Here is a 12265-nt window from a genome sequence, read left to right as displayed (position 1 = left end):
GGAAAATGTTTGAATGGGCCAAAATCTAACGGATTAAAATGGCTAGTTTTTTTTTCCCTGTGCTTGCTTCAGTGTGGGTAATTAGGTTTTTATTGCAACAATGTGGTCTTTTTCCAAGCTATAAACCAATGCAACAATTTTTAGCTCTAAAATAAGTGAACGACACTAATGAGAATATCAGCTCCCAAGTGCTGAGCAGCTCTCTTTGAGGATGATGTAGAGAGAGAGGAAACTATTGCAGTTATGCCTTTAATAGTTGCAGTTCATCAGAAGAAGTGATTGGGACTGATGAACCCCTGGACCTAAAACAATTGGGGAAAGAAATGCGCAATAAAGACAACCTATTGCACATCCTCTTTGCTCACCTGGAAGGTGAGTGTAAATCCCAGCAAGGTTAAAATTAACACAGCCTGGTCCTTAGTGAAGCTATGTCGTAACTCCTGATAACATAGCAAGCTGAATCAGTCAGCAATCTATCGGTGTTGCTTGAATACAGGGAAAAACAGTTTAGAGCTAAATTCACAGAAGAACTTTTATGGCCGTTTGTAGGCAACACTTTAAAGAGGGTTGAAAGTGGGTTAAATGCCTTTTGTACCACTTTAATAGTGTTGCTGTTTGCATGAGTCTGGAAATTCGCCATTGAAGTGCACGTTAATTCAAACCGCTGTAGCATATTCAGTGACATAATGTGCCTAAAATGACTTTGGGATGCAGCAAATGACTTTGAGGCACTGAAAAGTAAAACGCTTCTGAGGGGTTTTAGTTTTTTACCTTACAGCCATGGAGGGAAGCACCAGGCCCTGTGAGGCTCAGGGGGTCTGCAGGCAACCTGGCAGCAGCCCATGCAGGCAGGCTCCACAGAAAGGGAAATAAAAAGCAGCGAGCTTGATCATCTTCCCCTGCTCCCCACCCCAGAGCTAGCCTGCCTGAGCTTTGTGGGAGCCTGATGCGTTCCTCTGTGGCTGCAGTGCCCCCCAGGACTGCCCGAGCCAGGTGTCTGCAGGCGGGTACTGCCGGGGGGGCTGCCACTGCTGTGGAGGGAAGCAGTAGCCCCCCCTCCCCTGCCCTGCCAGCAGCTTGCTCTCCCCTCCTGGCTGCTGGAGAGACAGGTAAGGATCAGGCTCCAACATGGGTGTTCGACATAGGGGTTTACTTTGCTCTAAATTGAGGTGGCATTTTAAAAAAATACTGCTTCAATTTAGTGCAAAGTAAACCCCCATGTTGTCTACAACAGCCTAGCTACCTAAGATGCTCAAAACTCTCCAGTGACCTGCTCCTTGAACTTGTAGATGCTTAAGTTACTCCTAGCAGACCAACGATCTAAAGCTCTGGTGTGATTCTCCAACAAAGAATTTACCTGAATTTTTGTCCAGGGCCTGATCCAGCAGGCACTCTCCGAGCGTGCCTCCCGGATCAGACTGCTGTCACATGGGTGCCTACTCCATCCTATCTCACAGCCCAGTACGTGTAAAAGCTTGCCTGGAAGGTGGCGGATGCGCTCAAGGTTCATCCTGTCTCATCTGGAAGAGACTGAATCTGAATTTCACATGCCCAAAGGAGCTCATATTTCCCCTGGTTGTGTGTTAATGGGCATAAGGGGGGAAAATGCCCTGTGCCCTTTAAATACCATGTCCTTATGTTGGGTTTTTAAATATTTTTTTCTGCTGTCCTGTTGACACTAACAGACCTACAGAGAACACATCCAAACTAACCTCCTCTTCCAACTTTCTCTTTGGAAATTGCCATGTGCCAGTGTTGAGGCAGGCAGCAGGAAAGGCCTAATGCCATCTGTATCTGGTTTATATCTTAAAGGGTGCATATACATGTGTCTGTGTGGTGGTGCTGCTGTAGCCTGTACTACGCTGTATGCATGGTTATTTTTAGCTGCTACTTCGCCATAGCAGCATGCTACAATGATGGAGAGTGCTGCTACAGCAAAGAAGCTGCTGGTCATGTGTAGATGCACATGGTCACTGTGTTGCCATAGTGCATTGCTATGGCAACATAATGTCACATGTAGACACACCCGAACATTTCTCTCAGTCAGTCAAACTTGCCTTTTTGCCATCACTCTTTCATTACAGTAACATGTAGCCAGGCCTTGTTCAAAATTAAAGGGTGAGTTGTGTTTTTGTTTTGTTTTGTTTTTTTACAGCAGTGAATGTCTTGGTCATTGACTATATGAATCCTAAAATGGTTTAAAAAACCCCATGAGATTAGCCCAAACACTTCAGGACCTTTATAAGATTATATTGCATGTTTGGCAAATCTGATTTTTTTTTTCAATTCCACCCTCTGCTCTGTGTGTGTGTGTGTGTGTGTGTTACTGCTGCCCACTAAATGTAGTGAATCAGGTAATTCAGGCATTCCCTGAAGGACCACTTGGGGGTTGCTTTACAGAGGCAGAGCTGCTAACTTCTCCCCAGACTCCAAAAGTGTAATTTTGCTCTTCCACTTGCAACACTCCCAAGGCTGAGGATGCAGCCACACCATGGTCCTCACTTCCCTTTCCCCAGGGTAGGGTAGAAACAGGTCTATGGGTTATTCACCTCTCCTTCCTCTTCTTCAGTTTGACTTGCCAGGGATGGGGAGAAAGGTCATTCTTTTCTATGCTATTTTCCACCAGGGGCACGGCAGGCTGAAATAGAGGTCTAAGCAACTCTCTCCTCCTGTCTCTAACCCCAAAGCTCCCCTCTGCCCACGTAAAACAGCAAAATGAACTATTCACACAGAGGTCTAAAATGCATGAAAGAAAAACTAAAAAAGAATTCTTTCTTGGTTCTCAGAGGTTACCCACAACAGTAACAGCTATAAAATGAAAGTACAAATATGATATTCATACTGATGGCAAGCCTTTCAAGTACACTTATAGTTCTGATCAGACACTACTAATATTGGAAAGCTGTCCTTGCCGTATACATTATTCACCTCATACATCAGAATACAGATGTAAATAAAGGGAATGAGAAAAAGATAATTCAGCAAACTCTGGTGCAACACAATGTTCACTCATTCATCATATTGATGCTCCTGGCAGTTTGGTCTTGTACTCTATATCCAAAATAACTGAAATAAGGCTAGGAGCACTCATTGAATTTGTCCAGGGACAAGTTGTACCTGTGTCTGTCCCAGAATAGAAAAGTCCCAGTACTAACCTGTACACAGAATACCTTTCTAATCAGGGCTCAGTGAGGAGCTAAATGTATGCTTTTCTGCCATTCATTCAGTACAATACTGGGACAACAATTCATGTGCACTTTGTGATGTTAGCATTTCTTATCCTGTGAACTTTTTTAGGGTTGGTCCCAGGGTAATATATATGGATGTCTGAAAGATTGCACTTTATTCTGGTATAAAATGGCTTTTTCCAGGTCAAATGTGATGTCTATTTTTAGCTGAAAGGTTTGGAAAGAGTAAACTAGTGAAAAAAGTCATCCAAATACTCCCCAAATATCATTTTTCAGGTATGACCCACATTCTTATCTTTTCTCTAAGATATTTGAGTTTACAGATTTTACAAAGCAACAGAAAAACCTTTAGCTCATTTCTCTCATACCACATGAACTAAGACCACAATACATTTGCATAAAAGATTAAAATGGAGTTCATAAACTAGCTCCAGTTACACAGCATATATTGCAGCAAACTGGCTATATCCACAAAAGTCATAAAGTTATCTACACTTCAGGCTAAAAAGTTACCATTTTGGTCTGAATAGGTGGCTGACTATATGGGATCTCACAGGTTACTTCAGGTAAGAGAATAATTTGGTGGTTTTGGGCACTTCCTATGGGCAATGTGTAGGGGGTGCACACAGGTGCACCCCTGGGGATTGGCCATGTACCCCCTGGAAGTGCCAGCCATGGAACTAGAAGTGCCGGCAGAAGTGCACTTCTGGTTTTGCCGGTTTTGGCACTGGTGGTTCCCCACTCAGTGATCGGCCACTGGGGAATCCCACATTCCCAGTTGGTGATCGGCTGGGACTCCCTCCCTCCCTCCCACCCCCTGTCAATGATCTGGTCCCCCCCGCGGACTTGGGAGGCACCAGTTGTCCATGGCACTTCCTTACGGCAATCCTGCTGATTTACAAAAAATGCACAGTCTGCCCTCCTTGACCATAAGGGACAGAAGTTACACATAAACTGGTATAAGTGACCAGAAACTGGTTCAAATCTGTGATACAACAGATTTGTGCATATAAATTGTTTTCAAAGTGGTCAAAACCAGTTTAAGATAAACCTGGATGGATGAAGTATTAGACTTACCTGATTCAGGTTAAATTGTTTTTTTGAACTTCTGTCCCAGATCCCATCCAAATTCAAGTTAATGCACTGTCCCCCAGCATCTCAGGATGCTTTGCACCTCCCCGACAGCTCCCCCCGCCTCTTGCTGGTAGGGTGGGCTAGCTGGCTCAGGCCAGTGCAGGCATGTGGCTGCATTTCTGGAATCAAAAGTAAATGTCTATTCACTTAGTTCAATCTACACATCTTAGACCAACCTCAGGCTAACTTTAAACTAACTTTCAGACTCAAGCTTTTCTATGGTCTGTACTTAGCTAAGAGAAATCAACAAGAGGAGACCGTTAGTTTCCTTGCTCACAGCTCCAAGCTTCTTTCAGCCAGCAGTTGACTCAAAAGGCTTTTTCTCAGAGTCATTCTACCAGTTTTGTTTTTGCCATGGCACTTTTGCTTGTTCTCTATCCTGTTTTTGTGCTTTCTGACTCTTGCACATGCCCCCAAAACTACCACCTAATGGAACCTTCTGCCTCTATGCTTACTGTCCTTCACCTAATTCAGAAGGGCAAAATATGGCCCATGGGCTGCATCCAGTCTGCCATGCACTTTCATTTGGCCTGTGGCACCCCCCACCCCCAATGAACTGTGCCCTACCCAGCCATTTTGCCCATGAGGATGGGAGTGAGGTACTCACGCATACACCCCACCCTCATACCCTATTGCATCTCATGGGTGGAAGGGCAGCAAGCAGCTTCTGGATGGGGCTGCTGCTGCTGCTGTTGGGGACCTGCTCAGCTTCCCTAGCATCTGGCTTGCTCTGGGCAGCAGGTAGGGAAGTGGTGGGGCAGGGATGAAGCTGCAGCTGGGTGAGAGCACAGAGCATGGGACCACGGCTGGTGGCAGTGTAGAGCTGGCACCCAGGGGGACAGCAGCAGTGTGGAGCTCAGCTGAGCAGGGAGTGGGTATGAGGGAGGGTAGAAGTGTATGGAGATCCACCCATGCTCCCCCCATCATGCACAGCCCCAGCAGGCAGTGACAGCAGCAGGAGGCAGGGGTGCTTGGGCACTCATTCCTGGCACACACTGGTGTCCGGCAACATGTGGTTCTGGCCAGTGCTGCACATGAGGGGGAAGGGGTGCAGCCTTTGCTGGGCAGTCTTGATCAGCGATGCTTCCAGCGCACATGCACAGTCTCTGCTGGGTTGTCTCTATCACCGATGCTCCCTGCCATGAATGCACAGCATGGGAAGAAAAGCCTGCACACTGGAGCCAGCTGCCTGAACTGCTCCCTGCAGGTCCAGGGGTAGGGAAGGCAGCTAACTCCAATGCAGGCTTTCCTCCCATGTTGCATGAGCATGGGAACTGCACATGCATGGTGGGGTGTGCTGCCAATAGAGACAGCCCAGCTGAGGCTGTACCCCTCACCACAATGTGCAACACTAGGTTGAGCCACACTGTGCTGGGCACCAGTGCCTGCACCTGCTGCTGCACCGTGGGGGGGAATGTGGGAGTTCCTACAGCCCCTCCACCCTCCCTCATACCCCACAAATGCCACACACCCTCACCCTGCCCCCAAACCTCCCAACATACCCTACCCCCATGGATCCTATTTGTCCCCCCCACCTCCGATCCCTCCAGACACCCCCCCGAGTGCACCCCCCCACACACAATATACAAGATTAGGAATTTATTTTTGAGTTATTATGCAGTCACCTCTATATACAGGAAACAAACACAAATCACGACTAAAACACTTTTTGTAATAAAATTAAAATAGGTTATAGTAAGTGTTTGACTTTTAGTGTATGATTTGGTTTTGTGCTGGTTCCAAGGTGGCAACCCCCCCTACCAAAAGGAGTGTTTCCAGGGGACAAGGGGTGGGACTTCTGGTGGCAAAAGTCAGGAGTTAGGAATGGGACTTCCAGTCCCAAGATGGCAACCAGGGGGTGTATTTTGATTTGGAAACACACTATTATTTTTAATGGCTAAAGGGCACTGGTGACACCCATCCTATGTTAATGAGGGTCAGCCCAACCTGTAACAGTAAGGTTCAGCTTTTGGTATTGGTGAGCAATACTACTTTCAACCTAAGCAGTGATTTTTAATAGAAAAATCTAGTTATAATGCTTTAGATGTAATTTACTCCTAAGCACAAATTCATGAACAAAATGTTGACAATTTAATTTTCATTTTATTTCAAATGACACAGTTAAAATGTTATGTATTAATTTTAGACTAATACCTGCTCAATAACCTTTTGCTGGTAACAACCGAACAATTTTACTGTCATGCTTGTCTGTATGTATCATTTAAATTTGCTGCTTGCTGTGATAATATTTGATTCTTCATTTTTGTGCTTGAACATAAAAGAAAGCCAAAGTATTTAATCCCACAAAAAAAATGAGCTTAGAGCTAAGGAATACGATGCAAGTTGCTTTAGAAACACACAGACATGGTACCACTGTGTAACACCTCCATTTCTGCTTCACACAGCAAATATAATAACCCATTAATTAGAAATACATGTCATGCTAAACGCAAAAGATTAAGTGAAGGATGGAAGGTGGAGTCCTAGCTCTGCTGAAATCAATGACAAAACTTTCATTGCCTTCAATAATGCCAGCATTTTGCTCTCATCTCTGAACTTCCTGCTGCTTTAGGTTTAGTTATATGTTTAAGTTTTCTTTGCCTACTTCTCTTGTATGCTCATAGAAGGCTCTTTACCCTTATTCTAGTTTAGGAGCTGCCATTACTATCTCATTACTAGCTTATTTGTTTCATTGTTTTAAAAACACTGTAACAAATAAGCAATGTCTCCAGCTCTGAAAGGGCAGGGTATGGAGGTAGGTGGTGGGGGTGGAAGTATGAGCAGAATATTCTGACTTGAGAAATTTCACCACAGCTTGTCAATTTAGTTACTTGCCCTTCTGCCTCTGACTCAGAACTATTCCCTGGTAGAATCAGAGCACTTTCTACAGTTGTAATACTTGCTGCAAAATAGGCAAGCAAGGTATGTTTCTGTTCCAGCTCCAAAGGCTATTTAGTGTAAAATGCATAAGCAGCATTAAAAGCAGGGACTGGAACCAGGGTCCTCCTCCCACACAGGTGGATGCTCTAACCAAAAGTCTACAGCAGTATGAAGTTGCTTTTTTCCTGTCTTGATTCCTGAATCTTTCCTTTTGAATGCACAATGGAATAGCTTCCCGTGCCAGGAGCGCCAGTTAGCTCGCTCACTTATCTGCAGAATGCACCACGTCAAACACTGGCAACATAATGTGAGGTCCGAAATCCCTCTCTCCCCCGCCTCCGCGCTCCCCCTTGTATAAGGTGCCTCGGTGTCTACATCAGGGCTGTGGATTCTGCCCGGGTCATGTAGGGCGCTTGTCCACGTTACCTCTCCTGTTACCACATTAGGGACCAAATCCAGTGAAGTTAAAATGTCACTGTCCTATACTAGGACATTGGCTCCTGTTAAGAAACATATTTTAAAGTGGGGGGGAGAGGTGCAAGGGGAGAAGACAACATTAATCTCCTATTCTGTGAGGCTACATGGGTCACTGGGATCTTTTCACAGAGAAAAGGAGAAATGTTAGGAACAGGTCAAGCCTGCATGAACAGAGCAACCACCTTTTCCCTTTGTTCTTTTTAATGTGCCTCGTGATTTCCTTAACTCTAACTGCCTTTTGGGGAGAATTTTTCCTGGCAGTGATTTTCCAGCTAGCACCTGAAACTGTCTGTATTTGCTGAAGAGGCTTTCTCTAGTCATTGGACTCTAGCATTGAGTCCAAGCTACTGCCTTGGACAAAAATGGTTTGGTTTGAGTCTGTCTCTTGAACCCTGACTGTGTTCACCTCCGCTTGTGCTCTTGTCACGTGTGGAGTCGGTTATGTTAGGGCTTTTCACCGGGCAATTAGGAACTTGATGCTGTAGGAACTTGATGCACAGTCAGCCAATGATGACTGTTCTTCTATCAGACAGCACTTTTGAATACGTCTCAGAAGGAGGGATGTTCGAGAAATAGCATTAGCAATGAGTGAACTGTTCATAACAAATACAGGTTTCATGCCAGATCTAAATGGATTGGCAAATTTAAATAAATGTTTTATTTTGGGGGGGTTGAGGGGAGAGTTCCTTTTCTATACTGTGTCCATGCACATGCTATGACACACGCATACCCAGTCAGTCTCAGGAAAAGCTAAGTCAGCATTCTGGGCATCAGCTGCAACCTTTTAAGTCCTGGAGAAAGCTTTCCTAATCAGTTTTCCAGATGAGGAAGTTGAATGTGCTCAGGAAAGCTTTTAGTGAATGTCCAGACATCAAGTTACTAATCTGACTCAGAAGACTGTGACCTTCCTCAGCTCTTGCTAAAATGCATCTCTTTGGTTACATGCAGTCCTCCCAGACTGATCCTGTCACTGCCTACTGTACTCTCTGCTCTGGCTTTCTAGCTCTCCTTCAACTCCTGTCACAATGCCAGTAAATGCTTACCTTTTACTAAAATACAGCGTTATTTTATTGATGTGTTATGTCCAAGCAGTAGATGAGAAGATGCTCTCTTCTCTGTCTCAGAGCCTGTCAACTCTAACTGTCTCCATGGGTATAACTGCATTTAGTAATTGCTGTTTACTTACTCCACTACTTTCCCCCACATTTTTACTACTAATGGTTTGACATGACCCAGAAATGTACAGATTCCATAGCTACTTAAAAAAAAAGATTACTATGAGCCATATGTCCTGACCCTCTCAAGAGCTAAGAGCTAACTGCTGCTTTTTATTCCATGCCAGAGAACAGAGCAAATTTGTGCTGCTTTTGCAAAATTAGAAAAGCAAAGCAGCCTAATGATATGTCCCCCTTCCCCATACCAGGCTTTGTGTCCTAGAACTCCCTTGGGGGACACCAGAACCATCTGTGATAAAAGAAAGAAGTGAAAAAAGTTTTTTTAAATGGGTCTACTTTGATCTACTGTAACAATGCAAATCATGGCTTTGCAGAAAATTTGAATTAATCATTGCCTGTATCATTCTTTTTTTTTTTTTTTTGGCTTGGTGCAAGCTGGGAGCTGTGGCTAGATAGTAGGTTCAGTTTTCAAGGAGCAAGGATGGTAATTAGCATACGCTGGGTGGGACAAGCTTGCTCTTCTTTATAACTACATGGATAGTTTTACTACAGCACAGGCAAAGATGACAGCCTGTAAGGGATATTTCCCTTCTAACAATGGGTGAGCAAAAAATAAATAAAAAATACAACTCCTGCTCAGAAACAGTGATATATTTCTTCAGTCATCTAGGGGTTTGTACAGAAGTGCTCTGTGCATGTTTTACAGTACTGTAATTAGAGCAGTCTTTATAGCACTATAAAGTTACAGTGCTCCTAGATATGACAGAAGTACAGTGTTGGTGGGTGAGAAGGGGGGTCTCTGAGCCTCCCTGCACTTTCCAGGCTAGGAGGTTTTCCGCAGCTTCCTGGGGCTTCTCCACTGGTCAGAAATTTGACCAGCATACAGCAGTTATTTAAAGTGCTGTAGGTTGCTAAAGTGCTGTAAAATATAGTGCTTCAAATTTAATACCTCTTTTAACAAGGGTTAATTTAAAGTGCTGTACTCATTTTTAAAGTGCTGTAAAGGCATGCAGTGCTGTTAAGTCACAGCAACAAAGTGTTTTAAATGACAAAAAAGCAACTTTTGTACATTTTGGTGTGAAACAGAGAATTCATTTTTGAGAGACTAGAAAGGAAGAGATGGAATAACAATAGACTAATACAAGCAAGTATCAATATCCAATATTCTAAATGATGTTTCCCTGCCTTAAAAAAATGAAGCTATTGTACCTCTCCTTTGTTTAGCTAGCATGTAGTGCAGGCCAAAATCCTGTTTAACTTTACCACTACATTGCCTTATTGCACTAACACAGATTTTTGTATTTCACTACAGCATAGGAGCTCCCAAAGCACACTCTTGATCAATAATACACAGAAGCAATTTTTTTCCTAAAACACACCTCTCTCCTTGCTCCCCATTTAGTAATGTACATGTATTTGTAATCAACTGCACTTAAATGTCATTTAAACGACAACAACCTTTTCTTCTATCCTTCATTATGTAACCCGGGCAGTACTCCAAGAGGTCCCTCCAGTTGAAGGGATCAAAGCAGGCGCACAAGCGCTGTGGGAGGTGTAGGGACCCTCCTCCCCTATAGAGCAGAGCCAGATCACCAATGGGGACTTAACCATATACCTTTTAATGCTGGGAACGTAACAGGCATAAATCAGAGAGCATAGTGGACACTACAGTGCCCCAAGGGGGCAGGATTCAATGGTTAGATGCTTACAATCATTGACAAAAGACATGGTTAACAAAATATAAAACACAAACAGCAGAACAAACAATACGGGCTGGTAAAATATAAAAGGTGCAAAATGTCAAATGACAAGGAAATATAGGGCCTTGATACCTGGAGGGGGAGAAAGTGGGGAAACACAATGGCCCCTTTCCGCTGCAAGAAGAAATTTGCTTCTTGTTACCTCACTCACCCCAAGTCACCTCAGCTGGGACTTGAATGCAGATCTCCCACATGGCAGACAGGAATGCTGCCACACAGCCACCACTGGTAACACTGCTGTAACCTGCTCGGGGTCTTGACCTTCCAGAAGCCCCGGCCTCACGTCAAGCTGCCTGGCCTCCGATTGGAGGAGCTGGAAGCAGAGCTGGGAACCTCTCAGGTCGCTACTCAGATCCTGGCTGGAGCGGGGGAGCCTCCCCTGCTGGCTGCAGCCTCTCCCAGGGGATCCTGGAGCCCAGTGGGAGCCTCCCCTCCCGGCCGCACACCGCGCTGCTGAGGGTCCCACTGCTGCCTGCAGGTCCCACTCCTTCAGGCTCTTCCGGGGCACTGCTCCTGCCCCGCTGGCTCAGCTCTGTGAAGCCCCTTCCTTGTTGACCCTCTCTGGTCTCTCCCCTGGGTCAGCCCATGCTGCTCCTTTTATCCCCCTCCAGGTGACCCAAGGGGCCAATCAGAACATGGGGAGAGGGAGTGAGTCTCTGGGGCCTGATTGGTGCAGAAAGGGAATCCCAAGGCCTCCAATCATCTTTTACCCCTTCAAAACCCCTGGGCCAAATCATTACCAGATTGGTGAGGAAAGGGAATCCCAAGTCCTCCAATCATCTTTTGCCCTTTCAAAACCCCTGGGCCAGGTCACTGCCAGCCAGCCCAGCACAATTATATACTCTCCCTCCTTATCCTATGCAAACCTCCAATGAGCATGGAATGGATGTTCACTGGAGCAGAAACATTTTAATAAACACTGCCTTTGCTAATTTACCACTCCCCTGTTTGCTCTATACTACATTTTGGCAACAGACTGTATTTCAGATCAGTTGCTTCTAATTTCCCTTTTCATGCACACAGTGCAACAGCAGTTTTCAAAATTTGTTACTCAGCTTCTGAATTATTTGTATATTTATTCTTGTCAAGTTATTTGTTCAGTTTCCAGGGGACAGACCCTCCTTGGCTCTTGATGAAGGTAGATTTGTTGTATTGTGCTGGTACATGAAGCCATCTGAAGTTGATTTAGTTTTCAACAGTGCTATGGAAGAGTGAAGCTACAGAAGTCAGTGAACAGCTGTTCATTAAGTTTGAAGCTCTGAACAGTTACTGAAGCTAAAGCAACAAGTTCTCCTTCAGTAAGGGATTTTAAAAACAGGTCTGGGTGGTTGGGATTACTCACATTCCAAAAAAGAGGCACACAGCTAACTAACATGTTGCTTTAGGGCTAGATCCACAAAGGTAGCAAGTTACCAAATCTACAGTTTTGTGGCCAGCCACTGCTCAACTGCCACTTAACCTGGTAAGTGCCTACATTTCTGCCACAGTACATATGACGCGAACAAACAGGTAAGAGATAGGGGCCAGAGTAACACTGGGACTAGGGGGTCAGTACACACACCCACAGGAGGCCTCAAATGCCTCTATACAAATGCTCGTAGTATGGGCAACAAGCAGGAGGAACTCACCCTCCTGCTGGCTGACACCAGCC

This window comes from Crocodylus porosus, unplaced genomic scaffold (assembly GCF_001723895.1).
Source record: "Crocodylus porosus isolate Cpor-Errol unplaced genomic scaffold, CroPor_comp1, whole genome shotgun sequence".
NCBI lineage: Eukaryota > Metazoa > Chordata > Crocodylia > Crocodylidae > Crocodylus > Crocodylus porosus.
Note: the sequence above shows the minus strand (reverse complement) of the source record.